Consider the following 14,897-nt stretch of genomic DNA (forward strand, 5'->3'; position numbering starts at 1 on the left):
AGTGACATTATGATAAAACTTTAAAAATATTTTTTCATTTTGAAATAATTATGAATTCATTTTGAAAATGAAAAGATAGTACAGACAGTTCCATACATTCTTAATCCAGTTTCCCTTAATGGTTACATCTTACATACTTATAGTTCAATATAAAATCCAGGAATTAGGCATCAGTGCAGTGTGCATGTATGTTTCTATGTCTTTTCATCACATATGTAGCTAGCTTTGTAGAATCACTACCTCAATCAAAATACAGAACTATTTCATCGCCACGAAGATCTCTCATGATACTCTTTTATAGTCACCTCCATCCTTCTCCCTTCCAACATCTTTGATCCCTAGCTACCACTAATTTGTGTTTCTTCTCTATCATGTTTTCATTTTGAGAAAGTTATATTAGTAGAAATATGCAGTATGAGACTTAAAAAATAGATATAGGGTGTACATTTGGTTGTTTGTTACATGGGTATATTGCATGTTGCTGGGGACTAGGCTTCTAGTGTACCCATTACCAAACAGTGAACATCATACCCTGTAGGGAATCCTTAAGTCCCTGTCCCCATTCCACCCTCCGCACCTTTGGAGTCCCGGTGTCTATTATTTCCATCTTTAAGTGCATGTGACCTTTTTAAATTAGCCTTATTTTTCACTCAATATAATACCCTGAGATCCATACAAGTCGCTGAATGTATCAATAGCTCGCTTCATTTTATTGTTGACTGGTATTCCATGGTATGGATGTACCACAGTTTGTTTAACCACTGACTTACTGAAGGACATTCTCATTTTTTCCAGCTTTTTGCTATTACAAATGAAACTGACATGAGCAACCATGTTCAGATTTTTTTGAGGGGGGCATGCAAGTTCTCATTTCTCTGAGAAAAAAACGTAGCGATAACATTGCTGGGTTGTATGGTATGCGTACGCTTTGTTTTTTAAGAAACTACCAAATTATTTCTAAAGTGACTGTATTATTTTACATTTCCATCAACAATGATTGAGACATGCAGTTTTCTCTATATCCTCACCAGCATTTTCTGTTGTAACCTTTTAGATTTTACCCATTCTGATAAATATCCCTTGATAACTCATTGTGGTTTTCATTTGCATTTTCCTAAAGCTAGTGATGATCATCTTCTCATGGTCTTCCTCCTTTCATGTACTACCCATATATCATTTTTGGTGAAATGTCTATTCATTTGTTTGCCCATTCTCTCACTGAATTGGCATTTTATTATTATTATTATTGTTATTATACTTTAAGTTCTAGGGTACATGTGCATAACATGCAGGTTTGTTACCTATGTATACTTGTGCCATGTTGGTGAGCTGCACCCATCAACTTGTCAGCACCCATCAACTCGTCATTTACATCAGGTATAACTCCCAATGCAATCTCTCCCCCCTCCCCATAATAGGCCCCGGTGTGTGATGTTCCCCTTCCCGAGTCCAAGTGACCTCATTGTTCAGTTCCCACCTATGAGTGAGAACATGTGGTGTTTGGTTTTCTGTTCTTGTGATAGTTTGCTAAGAATGATGGTTTCCAGCTGCATCCATGTCCCTACAAAGAACACAAACTCATCCCTTTTTATGGCTGCATAGTATCCCATGGTGTATATGTGCCACATTTTCTTAATCCGGTCTGTCACTGATGGACATTTGGGTTGATTCCAAGTCTTTGCTATTGTGAATAGTGCCGCAATAAATATACGTGTGCATGTGTCTTTATAGCAGCATGATTTATAATCCTTTGGGTATATACCCAGTAATGGGATGGCTGGGTCATATGGTACTTCTAGTTCTAGATCCTTGAGGAATCGCCATACTGTTTTCCATAATGGTTGAACTAGTTTACAATCCCACCAACAGTGTAAAAGTGTTCCTATTTCTCCACATCCTCTCCAGCACCTGTTGTTTCCTGACTTTTTAATGATTGCCATTCTAACTGGTGTGAGATGGTATCTCATTGTGGTTTTGATTTGCATTTCTCTGATGGCCAGTGATGATGAGCATTTTTTCATGTGTCTGTTGGCTGTATGAATGTCTTCTTTTGAGAAATGTCTGTTCATATCCTTTGCCCACTTTTTGATGGGGCTGTTTGTTTTTTTCTTGTAAATTTGTTTGAGTTCTTTGTAGGTTCTGGATATTAGCCCTTTGTCAGATGAGTAGATTGCAAAAATTTTCTCCAATTCTGTAGGTTGCCTGTTCACTCTGATGGTAGTTTCTTTTGCTTTGCAGAAGCTCTTTAGTTTAATTAGATCCCATTTGTCAATTTTGGCTTTTGCTGCTGTTGCTTTTGGTGTTTTAGACATGAAGTCCTTGCCCATGCCTATGTCCTGAATGGTACTACCTAGGTTTTCCTCTAGGGTTTTTATGGTATTAGGTCTAACATTTAAGTCTCTAATCCATCTTGAATTAATTTTCGTATAAGAAGTAAGGAAAGGATCCAGTTTCAGCTTTCTACTTATGGCTAGCCAATTTTCCCAGCACCATTTATTAAATAGGGAATCCTTTCCCCATTTCTTGTTTCTCTCAGGTTTGTCAAAGATCAGATGGCTGTAGATGTGTGGTATTATTTCTGAGGACTCTGTTCTGTTCCATTGGTCTATATCTCTGTTTTGGTACCAGTACCATGCTGTTTTGGTTACTGTAGCCTTGTAGTATAGTTTGAAGTCAGGTAGCGTGATGCCTCCAGCTTTGTTCTTTTGACTTAGGATTGTCTTGGAGATGCGGGCTCTTTTTTGGTTCCATATGAACTTTAAAGCATTTTTTTTTCAATTCTGTGAAGAAACTCATTAGTAGCTTGATGGGGATGGCATTGAATCTATAAATTACCTTGGGCAGTATGGCCATTTTCATGATATTGATTCTTCCTATCCATGAGCATGGTATGTTCTTCCATTTGTTTGTGTCCTCTTTTATTTCACTGAGCACTGGTTTGTAGTTCTCCTTGAAGAGGTCCTTTACATCCCTTGTCAGTTGGATTCCTAGGTATTTTATTCTCTTTGAAGCAATTGTGAATGGAAGTTCATTCATGATTTGGCTCTCTGTTTGTCTGTTACTGGTATAAAAGAATGCTTGTGATTTTTGCACATTAATTTTGTATCCTGAGACTTTGCTGAAGTTTCTTATCAGCTTAAGGAGATTTTGGGCTGAGACAATGGGGTTTTCTAAATATACAATCATGTCATCTGCAAACAGGGACAATTTGATTTCTTCTTTTCCTAACTGAATACCCTTGATTTCTTTCTCTTGCCTGATTGCCCTAGCCAGAACTTCCAACACCATGTTGAATAGGAGTGGAGAGAGAGGGCATCCCTGTCTTGTGCCAGTTTTCAAAGGGTTTTTTTCCAGTTTTTGTCCATTCAATATGATATTGACTGTGGGTTTGTCTTAAATAGCTCTTATTTTTTTGAGATACATTCCATCAATACCGAATTTATTGAGTGTTTTTAGCATGAAGAGCTGTTGAATTTTGTCAAAGGCCTTTTCTGCATCTATTGAGATAATAATCATGTGGTTTTTGTCTTTGGTTCTGTTTATATGCTGGATTATGTTTATTGATTTGTGTATGTTGAACTAGCCTTGCATCCCAGGGATGAAGCCCACTTGATCATGGTGGATAAGCTTTTTGATATGCTGCTGGATCTGGTTTGCCAGTATTTTATTGAGGATTTTTGCATCGATGTTCATCAGGGATATTGGTCTAAAATTTCCTTTTTTGTTATGTCTCTGCCAGGCTTTGGTATCAGGAAGATGTTGGCCTCATAAAATGAGTTAGGGAGGATTCCCTCTTTTTCTATTGATTGGAATAGTTTCAGAAGGAATGGTACCAGCTCCTCCTTGTACCTCTGGTAGAATTCAGCTGTGAATCCATCTGGTCCTGGACTTTTTTTGGTTGGTAGGCTATTAATTATTGCCTCAATTTCCGAGCCTGCTATTGGTCTATTCAGGGATTCAGCTTCTTCCTGGTTTAGTCTTGGGAGAGTGTAAGTGTCCAGGAAATTATCCATTTCTTCTAGATTTTCTAGTTTATTTGCATAGAGGTGTTTATAGTATTCTCTGATGGTAGTTTGTATTTCTGTGGGGTCGGTGGTCATATCCCCTTTATCATTTTTTTTACTGTGTCTATTTGATTCTTCTCTCTTTTCTTCTTTATTAGTCTTCCTAGCGGTGTATCAATTTTGTTAATCTTTTTAAAAAACCAACTCCTGGATTCATTGATTTTTTGGAAGGTTTTTTTGTGTCTCTATCTCCTTCAGTTCTGCTCTGATCTTAGTTATTTCTTGCCTTCCACTAGCTTTTGAATGTGTTTGCTCTTGCTTCTCTAGTTCTTTTAATTGTGATGTTAGAGTGTCAATTTTAGATCTTTCCAGCTTTCTCTTGTGGGCATTTAGTGCTATAAATTTCCATCTACACACTGCTTTAAATGTGTCCCAGAGATTCTGGTATGTTGTATCTTTGTTCTCATTGGTTTCAAAGAACATCTTTATTTCTGCCTTCATTTCGTTATGTACCCAGTAGTCATTCAGGAGCAGGTTGTTCAGTTTCCATGTAGTTGAGCGGTTTTGATTGAGTTTCTTAGTCCTGAATTCTAGTTTGATTGCACTGTGGTCTGAGAGACAGTTTGTTATAATTTCTGTTCTTGTACATTTGCTGAGGAGTGCTTTACTTCCAATTATGTGGTCAATTTTGGAATAAGTGTGATGTGGTGCTGAGAAGAATGTATATTCTATTGATTTGGGGTGGAGAGTTCTGTAGATGTCTATTAGGTCTGCTTGGTGCAGAAATGAGTTCAATTCCTGGATATCCTTGTTAACTTTCTGTCTCGTTGATCTGTCTAATGTTGACAGTGGGGTGTTTAAGTCTCCCATTATTATTGTATGGGAGTCTAAGTCTCTTTGTTAGTCTCTAAGGACTTGCTTTATGAATCTGGGTGCTCCTGTATTGGGTGCATATATATTTAGGATAGTTAATTCTTCCTATTGAATTGATCCCTTTACCATTACGTAATGGCCTTCTTTGTCTCTTTTGATCTTTGATAGTTTAAAGTCTGTTTTATCAGAGGCTAGTATTGCAACCCCTGCTTTTTTTTTGTTCTCCATTTGCTTGGTAGATCTTCCTCCATCCCTTTATTTTGAGCCTATGTATGTCTCTGCATGTGAGATGGGTCTCCTGAATACAGCAAACTGATGGGTCTTGATTCTTTATCCAGTTTGCCAGTCTGTGTCTTTTAATTGGATCATTTAGTCCATTTACATTTAAGGTTAATATTGTTATGTGTGAACTTGATCCTGCCATTATGATATTAACTGGTTATTTTGCTCGTTAGTTGATGCAGTTTCTTCCTAGCCTCGATGGTCTTTACATTTTGGCATGTTTTTGCAATGGCTGCTACCGGTTGTTCCTTTCCATGTTTAGTGCTTCCTTCAGGTTCTCTTGTAAGGCAGGCCTGGTGGTGACAAAATCTCTAAGCATTTGCTTATCTGTAAAGGATTTTATTTCTCCTTCACTTATGAAACTTAGTTTGGCTGGATATGAAATTCTGGGTTTAAAATTCTTTTCTTTAAGAATGTTGAATATTGGCCCCCACTCTCTCTGGCTTGGAGAGTTTCTGCAGAGAGATCTGCTATTAGTCTGATGGGCTTCCCTTTGTGGGTAACCAGACCTTCTCTCTGGCTGCCCTTAAGATTTTTTCCTTCATTTCAACTTTGGTGAATCTGGCAATTATGTGTCTTGGAGTTGCTCTTCTCGAGGAGTATCTTTGTGGTGTTCTCTGTATTTCCTGAATTTGAATGTTGGCCTGCCCTACTAGGTTGGGGAAGTTCTCCTGGATGATATCCTGAAGAGTGTTTTCCAACTTGGTTCCATTTTCCCCCTCACTTTCAGGCACCCCAATGAGATGTACATTTGGTCTTTTTACATAATCCCATACTTCTTGCAGGCTTTGTTCATTTCTTTTTCTTCTTTTTTCTTTAGATTTCTCTTCTCGCTTCATTTCATTCATTTGATCCTCAATCGCTGATACTCTTTCTTCCAGTTGATCGTGTCGGTTACTGAAGCTTGTGCATTTGTCACGTATTTCTCATGTCATGGTTTTCATCTCTGTCAGTTCGTTTATGGCCTTCTCTGCATTAATTATTCTAGTTATCAATTCTTCCACTCTTTTTTCAAGATTTTCAGTTTCTTTGCTCTGGATATGTAATTCCTCCTTTAGCTCTGAGAAGTTTGATGGACTGAAGCCTTCTTCTCTCATCTCGTCAAAGTCATTCTCCGTCCAGCTTTGATCCGTTGCTGGCGATGAGCTGCGTTCCTTTGGAGGGGGAGATGCACTCTTATTTTTTGAATTTCCAGCTTTTCTGTCCTGCTTTTCCCCCATCTTTGTGATTTTATCTGCCTCTGGTCTTTGATGATGGTGACGTACTGATGGGGTTTTGGTGTGGGTGTCCTTCCTGTTTGTTAGTTTTCCTTCTAACAGTCAGTACCCTCAGCTGTAGGTCTGTTGGAGATTGCTTGAGGTCCACTCCAGACCCTGTTTGCCTGGGTATCAACAGCAGAGGCTGCAGAAGATAGAATATTGCTGAACAGTGAGTGTACCTGTCTGATTCTTGCTTTGGAAGCTTCCTCTCAGGGGTGTACTCCACTGTGTGATGTGTGGGGTGTCGGTCTGCCCCTAGTGGGGGATGTCTCCCAGTTAGGCTACTCAGGGGTCAGGGATCCACTTGAGCAGGCAGTTTGTCCATTCTCAGATCTCAGCCTCCGTGTTGGGACATCCACTGCTCTCTTCAAACCTGTCAGAGAGAGTCATTTGCGTCTGCAGAGGTTTCTGCTGCTTTTTGTTGTTGTTGTTGTTGTTGTTGTTGTTTATCTGTGCCCTGTCCCCAGAGGTGGAGTCTACAGGGACAGGCAGGCCTCCTTGAGCTGCTGTGAGCTCCACCCAGTTCGAGCTTCCCACAGGCTTTGTTCACCTACTTAAGCCTCAGCAATGGTGGGCGCCCCTCCCCCAGCCTCGCTGCTGCCTTGCCGTTAGATCACAGACTGCTGTGGTAGCAATGAGGGAGGCTCCGTGGGCGTGGGACCCTCCCAGCCAGGTGTGGGATATAATATCCTGTTGTGCCCATTTGCTAAGACCCTTGGTAAAGCGCAGTATTGGGGTGGGAGTTACCCGATTTTCCAGGTGTTGTGTGTCTCAGTTCCCCTGGCTATGAAAAGGGATTCCCTTCCCCCTTGTGCTTCCCAGGTGAGGCGATGCCTCGCCCTGCTTCAGCTCTGGCTGGTTGGGCTGCAGCAGCTGACCAGCACAGATTGTCCGGCACTCCCTAGTGAGATGAACCCAGTACCTCAGTTGAAAATGCAGAAATCACCTGTCTTCTGTGTCACTCGCTCTGGTAGCTGGAGATTGGAGCTGTTCCTATTCGGCCATCTTGCTCCACCCCCCTGAATTGGCATTTCAATGTTGAATTTTGAGTGTTCTTTGTATAATATAGATATGAGTCATTTGTCAGATATGTGTTTTGCAAATATTTTCTCCCAGTCTGTAGCTTGTATTTTCATCCTCTTGATAGATTATTTTGGAGAGCAAACATTTTAAATTTTGATGATGTCTAATTTTTTGCTTTTTGGAGGGCAAATATTTTTAATTTTGATGAAGTCCAATTTGTAAATTTCTCCTTTTATGAATCACACTTTTGGTGTCATGTCACAGATTTGTTCACCAGGCCTTAAGGCTCAACCTAAATGTCACATCTTATACAAAAATTAACCCAAAATGTATCCTAGGTTAAAATGTAACATCATACAACTTTTAGAATATAACACGAAAATTTTTTTCATGTGAAATTGATTTGTATTCTCTTTCTTTCTAAAAATTTTTTAATGTAAAAATTTATGTAAAATTGATTTATTTTGTCTTCAATTTAAAATTGATTTGAGAGTGTAGGAATGTAAGGAAATATTCATAATTTCTTGTGTAAACTGAAAAGGCAGTTAGTTAAGAATTATTTTGGGTTATTTTCAAAATAATCTTTACTTAGCCTGCTCCGCTCCTGAAGCATTAGTCAATTTTAGCAATAGTTGATGAGTTCTTCCCTGATTGCAAAAAGGCATTAAAACTGATAGACACCAAAGTGGTCAAGGCATTTATTACCATTGTAATGACATAAAAATCTTATTAATCAAAATGTTTGTGTAATAAGTAGTAATTGTAGTGTTTAAAGATTTTGACTTCAATTGAAAATTACTGTGATAGAAAACCGCTTTTGAGATACAGGGCATTTTTCAAAAATATTGGTGGAAAACAGTTCCTCAGTACTCTGTTTTGAGGAGGTGCTGAGTGTTTTATAATAGGAGTATTTTCTACAGATTGAAGCAAATGATATCTGTCATAACACAGTCAGGGCCAAACTGAGAGTTGCTGAAAGGAAATGGCCTTTCCTTCCTCCTCAAGTTGTATTTAAAACTTCCTATTCATTTTTAGTTTGGCTACACTGGTGTGGAAATTTGCTTTTGACTGAGCCATAAAATAAATAAGAATTTACTTCCAGCTGATTGGTAGATAAATTCAAGATCAGCAGTTAAAACAGTAATAGAAAGCACTAGGAATCGAATAAGGCAAACTTTTTTTTGCAAGCATGCTTAACAAAAGTGTTGGATGAGTATTGATCTGCAAGTTAAGTCCTAGACTCCTTTTAATGGAGAATGTTTAATCCATAAGAGCTATAACTTATTATAAGCAAAACATCATCTTACCATTTGGCAGGTTTTGTAAAAAAGAAAATTATAGGCTTATGGTACTCTACAGTTTAGTTTTAAATAAAATGGATGTGATTAAGTGTAAAATAATTCGATAACTGACAGGAGACCAGAGTTAACTGAACTTACCAGAGAGCAGAATTTAGTTCTCTAGGCTACAATATTGACAGAAATTCTCAATGAATCATTCAGAAAACTTAAGAGGGGCTGGAGTATGTTGGAGCTGTTGCCAGTCTAACCTTGGAGACCCTTTGTTTTAAAGAATGGAAGAGTAGTATCAGATGGTAGTGATGATAAGGTATATGAGAGGAGATATTATTTATTACTGCTGTCAACCTTGTAGAGACAATTGGGAGACATGTTTTGGTTACTGTGGGTATCTCTTGGGATAATAGTGACAACTATCACCTTCCAATTTATTAAATCCCAATAGGAATGTTTCCATCATCTCTTTGCAAAAAAAAAAAAAAAAAAAAAAAAAAAAATTTTAGATGTAACATTTTCCAGAAGTACTGGAAAATTTATTTGTGTGCCAAAAATAAGAGTGAAATTGACTAGAAGCAGAAAGTCCCTGTCCAAGCTAAGGAAATGCAAAAAGTAAACAAATGGTATAAATAGCAAAAGAATGTAAGTCTGTGGTTAGCAGTGACGTCTGCATGTCCAGTTTCAAGTTTTCTGCTTTATTCCCAACCCTAGTTACAAAGTGAATGAAACTGACACAATATAAATATCTGAATCTTCTGACATTCCCTTAATATGTGGTTCCAAAATGTTTTGAGATTTCAATCTCAGAAATGATCATCTGTGTCAAAAGCAACTTGTTCTAATTGCTCCTTTTAAATTCATGTTACAGATAATTGTATATTCTCTTAACCTAGGCACCCCAAAGAGCCTTTTACTGTGGGTCATAGATTCTCCAATCCTGAATTATGTTGGTTGCTGCTATTAATTACCATTTGAAAAATCGTTGATAGGGATGCTTAAGGAAACTTACTGTTGTTTGATTTAGTTTTGTTTTTGGTCTTAAATCTTTAGGATATTCATTTTCAAATGCAAATGTTCATAACCTAACAGACATGCAATATTTTCAAGTTTCTTTCTACAACTTCTTTAAGCAGAGATTCTCCCAGGTACTGGTAACCCTGAATGTTACTGAATAAAGACTTTTTAAAAGGAAATAAATGTTACTATCAATACCATATAATTTACCTGTTAGTAATGTAATATTTTGAAAGTACAGCAACTAACTATGAAAATACACTAATAGGCATTTTCGTTCTAACACTTTGGAAAAGAGATTAGCATTACAGATGATTTAGATTCATGTTTTGATAGTAAAGGTATCTGCTGAAAGATACAGCAATTCATTTATTTTATATTCTGTATTTGAAATTCTATGATTATATTGGCTCTAATTTTAAAATGTGTTACAAAACTTATGGTACATATCTTTAATTGCAAATCATTATTTTACAATACCTAATGAAAATGATCAGTTATGTCATTTCTACACAAGCTGATATAATAAGACATAAGAATGAGTGAAACAGGTGTTAAATCTCTTTCCCTCACACTGGGGTTGTCATCTGCTTTTCTGAAATATATTTTGTACAAAGAGAAAGATCTTGGAAGAGAGTCATTGGTAGTCTAAAATTTCTTGCCTGGCTCTATTTTGGAAAATAGTACACTAGTATTTTCTCCTTTCCTTTCTGTATATCTTCTATTTATAACTATTTTACAACTAACTATTTAAAAAATGTCTTAGAGTTTAACTGGCCTACAATATATGAACTGTAGAGATTGATCAAAATAGATTTTATCAAAATAGTTTTGATCAATCTCCACAATTTTATGTATGAAGAAACTGAAGTCTGCAAGTATTATGCCTTTTGTGTCTTTATTCTGACAGGTAGTGACAAAATTAAGACATACGACCAGCATCTGCTGAACCGTGGATCTTTTTATAACTAACTATATTATTTCTTTTTCCCCCCAGAAAAGCTGATGGCAGGAAAAGCTTAGAAAAACACATATTTTTTTTTGTCTATTTTATCTACCTAATCAATCAGCTTTGTTTCACTGTAACCCTAACCTTTGTCAGTGTCATCAATAGCATGGCTTGTTCAGAAAACAAATGTACATTTTTGGAGACAAAAAGTCAAACTCAAACTCTATCTTACTGATATGGAAGTGCTGGGAAGGGAAGAGCGTGGTTCCTTTAAATGATAAGGAAGGGGTGAAGGAAAGTGCTGGATAGAGGAAGGGCGTGGTCCCTGGTTAGGGCTCCACCCCTAGGGACCTAGGTGAGGACAGGCACTCCTGCCTTCACGTCCAAATGTTGTATTTCCCAAGACTGTCCTGGCCCGCTGTGTCCTCATCCTGTGCCCATAAAAACCAAGACCCTAGCAAGGCAGAGAAGAAGCAGCTGGACGTTGAGAGGAGCACATCAGTGGAGGAATACACAGGCACAGAATGTTGAGAGCGATGCACCAGCACCCACATGCTGGCAGGCTACTGACCAGCAGAACAACATGGAGTTTGGCTGGGGTGGTTGGAGGAGAGCCCAGGCCTCCGAGTGGCGCGACTCCAGGGGAAAACCATCTCCTTTCTGGCTCCTGCATCTGCGGAGAGCTACTTCCACTCAATAAAACCTTGCACTCATTCTTCAAGCCCACATGTGAACCAATTCTTCCAGTACACAAAAGCAAGAAACCTGGGGATACAGAAAGCCCTCTGTCCTTGTGACAAGGTAGAGGGTCTAATTGAGCTGACACAAGCCGCCTATAGACGGCAAACTGAAAGAGCACTCTGTAACACACCCAACTGGGGCTTCAGGAGCTGTAAACATTCATCCCTAGACACTGCCCTGGGGTGGGAGCCCCACAGCCTGCCCGTCTGCAGGCTCCCCTAGAGGTTTGAGGAGTGGGGCACTGAAAAAGCGAGCCACACCCCCATAGCACGCCTGTCAAGGGGACAAGGGAACTTTTCCTATTTCATTACTAGATATATGACCTTTGAAACTTACTTAAATCTTCACATTTTAAAACGGGAATTATAATGAATACCCCCAGGTGAAATGAGTGATTTTAAGCAGTCTCATTTTGCTTAGTGACATGATCCAGAGATATGTTAGTCATTTACTGATTTGTTGATTAATTATTCCTGTTTCTGAAAAAAAAAAATCTCATTTGTATCTGGTGAAAGATAAAGATGAAAAAGCATCTTTATCTTCAGTTTTAGAAACTGCAATGGACTGAATGTTTTTCTCCAAAATTTATATGTTGAAATTCTAATCCCCAAGGTGATCATGATATTAGGATATAGAGTCTTTGGGAGCCCTCATAAATGAGATTAGTGCCCTTATAAAAGAGACCACAGAGAGATCCCCCACCCCTTCTCCCGTATAAGGATACATGAAAAGAAGCAGGCCCTTACCAGATACAAAATGTACTGACATCTTGATCTTGGACTTCTCAGCCTCCAGAACTGTGAGAAATAAATGTTTGTTGTTTATAAGCCATCCAGTTTAAGGTATTTTGTTACAGCAGCCTGAATAGTGTAAGACAGCAATTGAATAAGATTTAAAAATGCATGAAGTACTGCTGCTTAAATATTAAAGTCAATGAGAACTCACTGAAATTTATAGATGGAAGACGATTTTGAATTTATTTGTTACTAATCGCACATTTTACAGTACCAAAGGCAAAAAACTTCACCTGAGATGGTGGTGGTTACACGGAACGTTAATGTTATGTCTGGGGCTAAAACACAGATCTCCTAATTTTAAGTTCTCAGCATTTTCCTTAATAGCATGTCACCTTTCTTAATAAAAGGGTAATTGCGTTGGGACCAGGAACACTAGTATATTTTAACAGATATGTCTAGACCATGAGAATTGCCAGGTGCATTTTGCAAAGATTTTATTAATTATACACATACATTAGGATATGAATTTCTTCAGATTAATATTTAATTATTAATGTGACACAAGTTGGAATCAATTGTTAAGTATGTGCTTTAAGCTATACCAAAACTAAACGTTACACTGGAAATTATCATAGGCCATTTTCTTGTGTTAAAGTAAAGCTACAATTTTTTTTCTATAACTCATGAAACATAACATGTTTCCCTTATTCTTTCTTTTATTGTTTTTATTTTTATTGTTTATAATTATTATTATATGCATTGGTTCACAGGAAATGCAAAGGCATATTTTCAACCCACTTCTTAGGTATTATTTTATGGCATTCATTGGTGTATTAACTTTCCTCTGACTTTATGTCATTCATTCTCCCTTTATTTTTATCACTTATTTTTTAGCCTATCAGAATGCATGCAATTGTATAAAGAGCCTTAAATCATTCTGAGAGTAGATGTTTGAATAAATAGTATTTGTTATTCAAATGTCCATTACTGGAGAAGTGATTCGATATACAATTATTTTGCTTTGCATACAGCTACCTAGTAGCTAAAATGCAGCTTCTTTAAAGGATAACTGAAAAATCTTCAGAAAACAGAATGTGTCCCTGAATGTGTGAAAATGGCAATGACACCGATAATATCAAACTAAAAGAAGAGAAATATTAAGGAAGTTAAAGACAGGAATGAAAAAGGAAGAAGGGAGAAGAACTTAGTGTGTACTAGGCACCGTGCAAACAACAAACAACAACAACAAAACATCTAACTCAATTTCACTCAGGAGGAAAATGAATCATAGGAGTTAAGTAACTTGCATGATGTTAGACAATGTGTAAATTACAAAAAATTAAACCCTTTTAACTCTACTACAAATTTTTTTTTTAAATTAAAAGCTTGAATTAAAATTCTGTTTTCTACTTTTACTTTCGTCTGATTCATTAATCTCACAAGTAACTTTGGATCCCACTGGAGTTTCTCATATAATCCATGCTACTACATCCTGAGAGAATTTAACTCTGTCCTGAAATGACATCTGAAGCCAATATTTATAACCCAGTCCTGTGTCCTTGACAAGTTTCCTGTGCTAATGATCTTAAGCTTCAATAACAGCTGTCATGTAGATGAATTGCAAGGTACTTTGGGAGGTACATGAACGTATTGCACGGCTTATATCACACATACATTTCCTGAATCACCTCTGGATTAAAATGTCACTTATTTTAAGAATTCGAGCAAAGTACAAAGAAAAGCATGACTACCAATACCATAGCCAATTGAAAATTCCGAGTAAAAATTAAGGTTGACAGAATGTCATTATCACACAAATTAGATTGGACATGGAAATTAATCTTTGGAATTTATAAAATGATAAAATTATCATTTCTTTGTATTTTTATTCATTTGCTTTTAAAAAGAAAATGTAGGAAGAAAACTAGTTATCAGCACTTTATGGTTAATTCAGGGGTTATTCAATGGCATAAAATGACATGTTATAATTGAGAAATAGCTAATTTAAATCTTGCCTCTACTAAGGCATACTAAATAAATTATTTTTATTATAAAATATTTCTCTTCTATATATAATGTAGCCTCAATATATTTTAAACTGTTACATAAGTTTTGGGGGAAAACTTTGTATTTTGATATATTCTTTTTTTATAGAAGTTACTACTAAGCAAAATCCATTAGGTGTGTGTTTTACAAACATGTCTGGTCACAAGACTCTTGTTAAAAATCCAGATTCTTAGGCTCCTCACAGACAATATTGAATCAGCTCTCAAACGGAGGAACTGAGAACCTAAACCTATTTTACAAATCTAGTGGATTCTTATTACCAAGAAAGTGTGGGAAATAATGCTTAAGATAATGTACACAGTAAGAGAAAAACACTAAGTATATGAATGGTGCTTTTATGTACTGACCCTGTTTAGCTCCCCATTGTAACCCCAGTGTGCAGCGCACCACTGTAGTACCCCCTCAAATTCTGATTGCGTTAAATATGTTATTGTGTTAAAATTTTTATTGTGCCTAAATATGTTAATAATGCCTTTTACTAACATATTTACTAGATACTTTGTTACTTATTCTTTAATTGGTAATGTGAATATTTGACATTTCCAACAGAAGTTGGTAACCCAAAATACATGATGCTTGTAAGTCAAATACTTTTGACAAAAAAAAATTTCATTTTCTAAGGTCATAAATGCTCCAGTAAAAGCAGATCCACC

This window comes from Macaca fascicularis, chromosome 4, assembly GCF_037993035.2.
Source record: "Macaca fascicularis isolate 582-1 chromosome 4, T2T-MFA8v1.1".
NCBI lineage: Eukaryota > Metazoa > Chordata > Mammalia > Primates > Cercopithecidae > Macaca > Macaca fascicularis.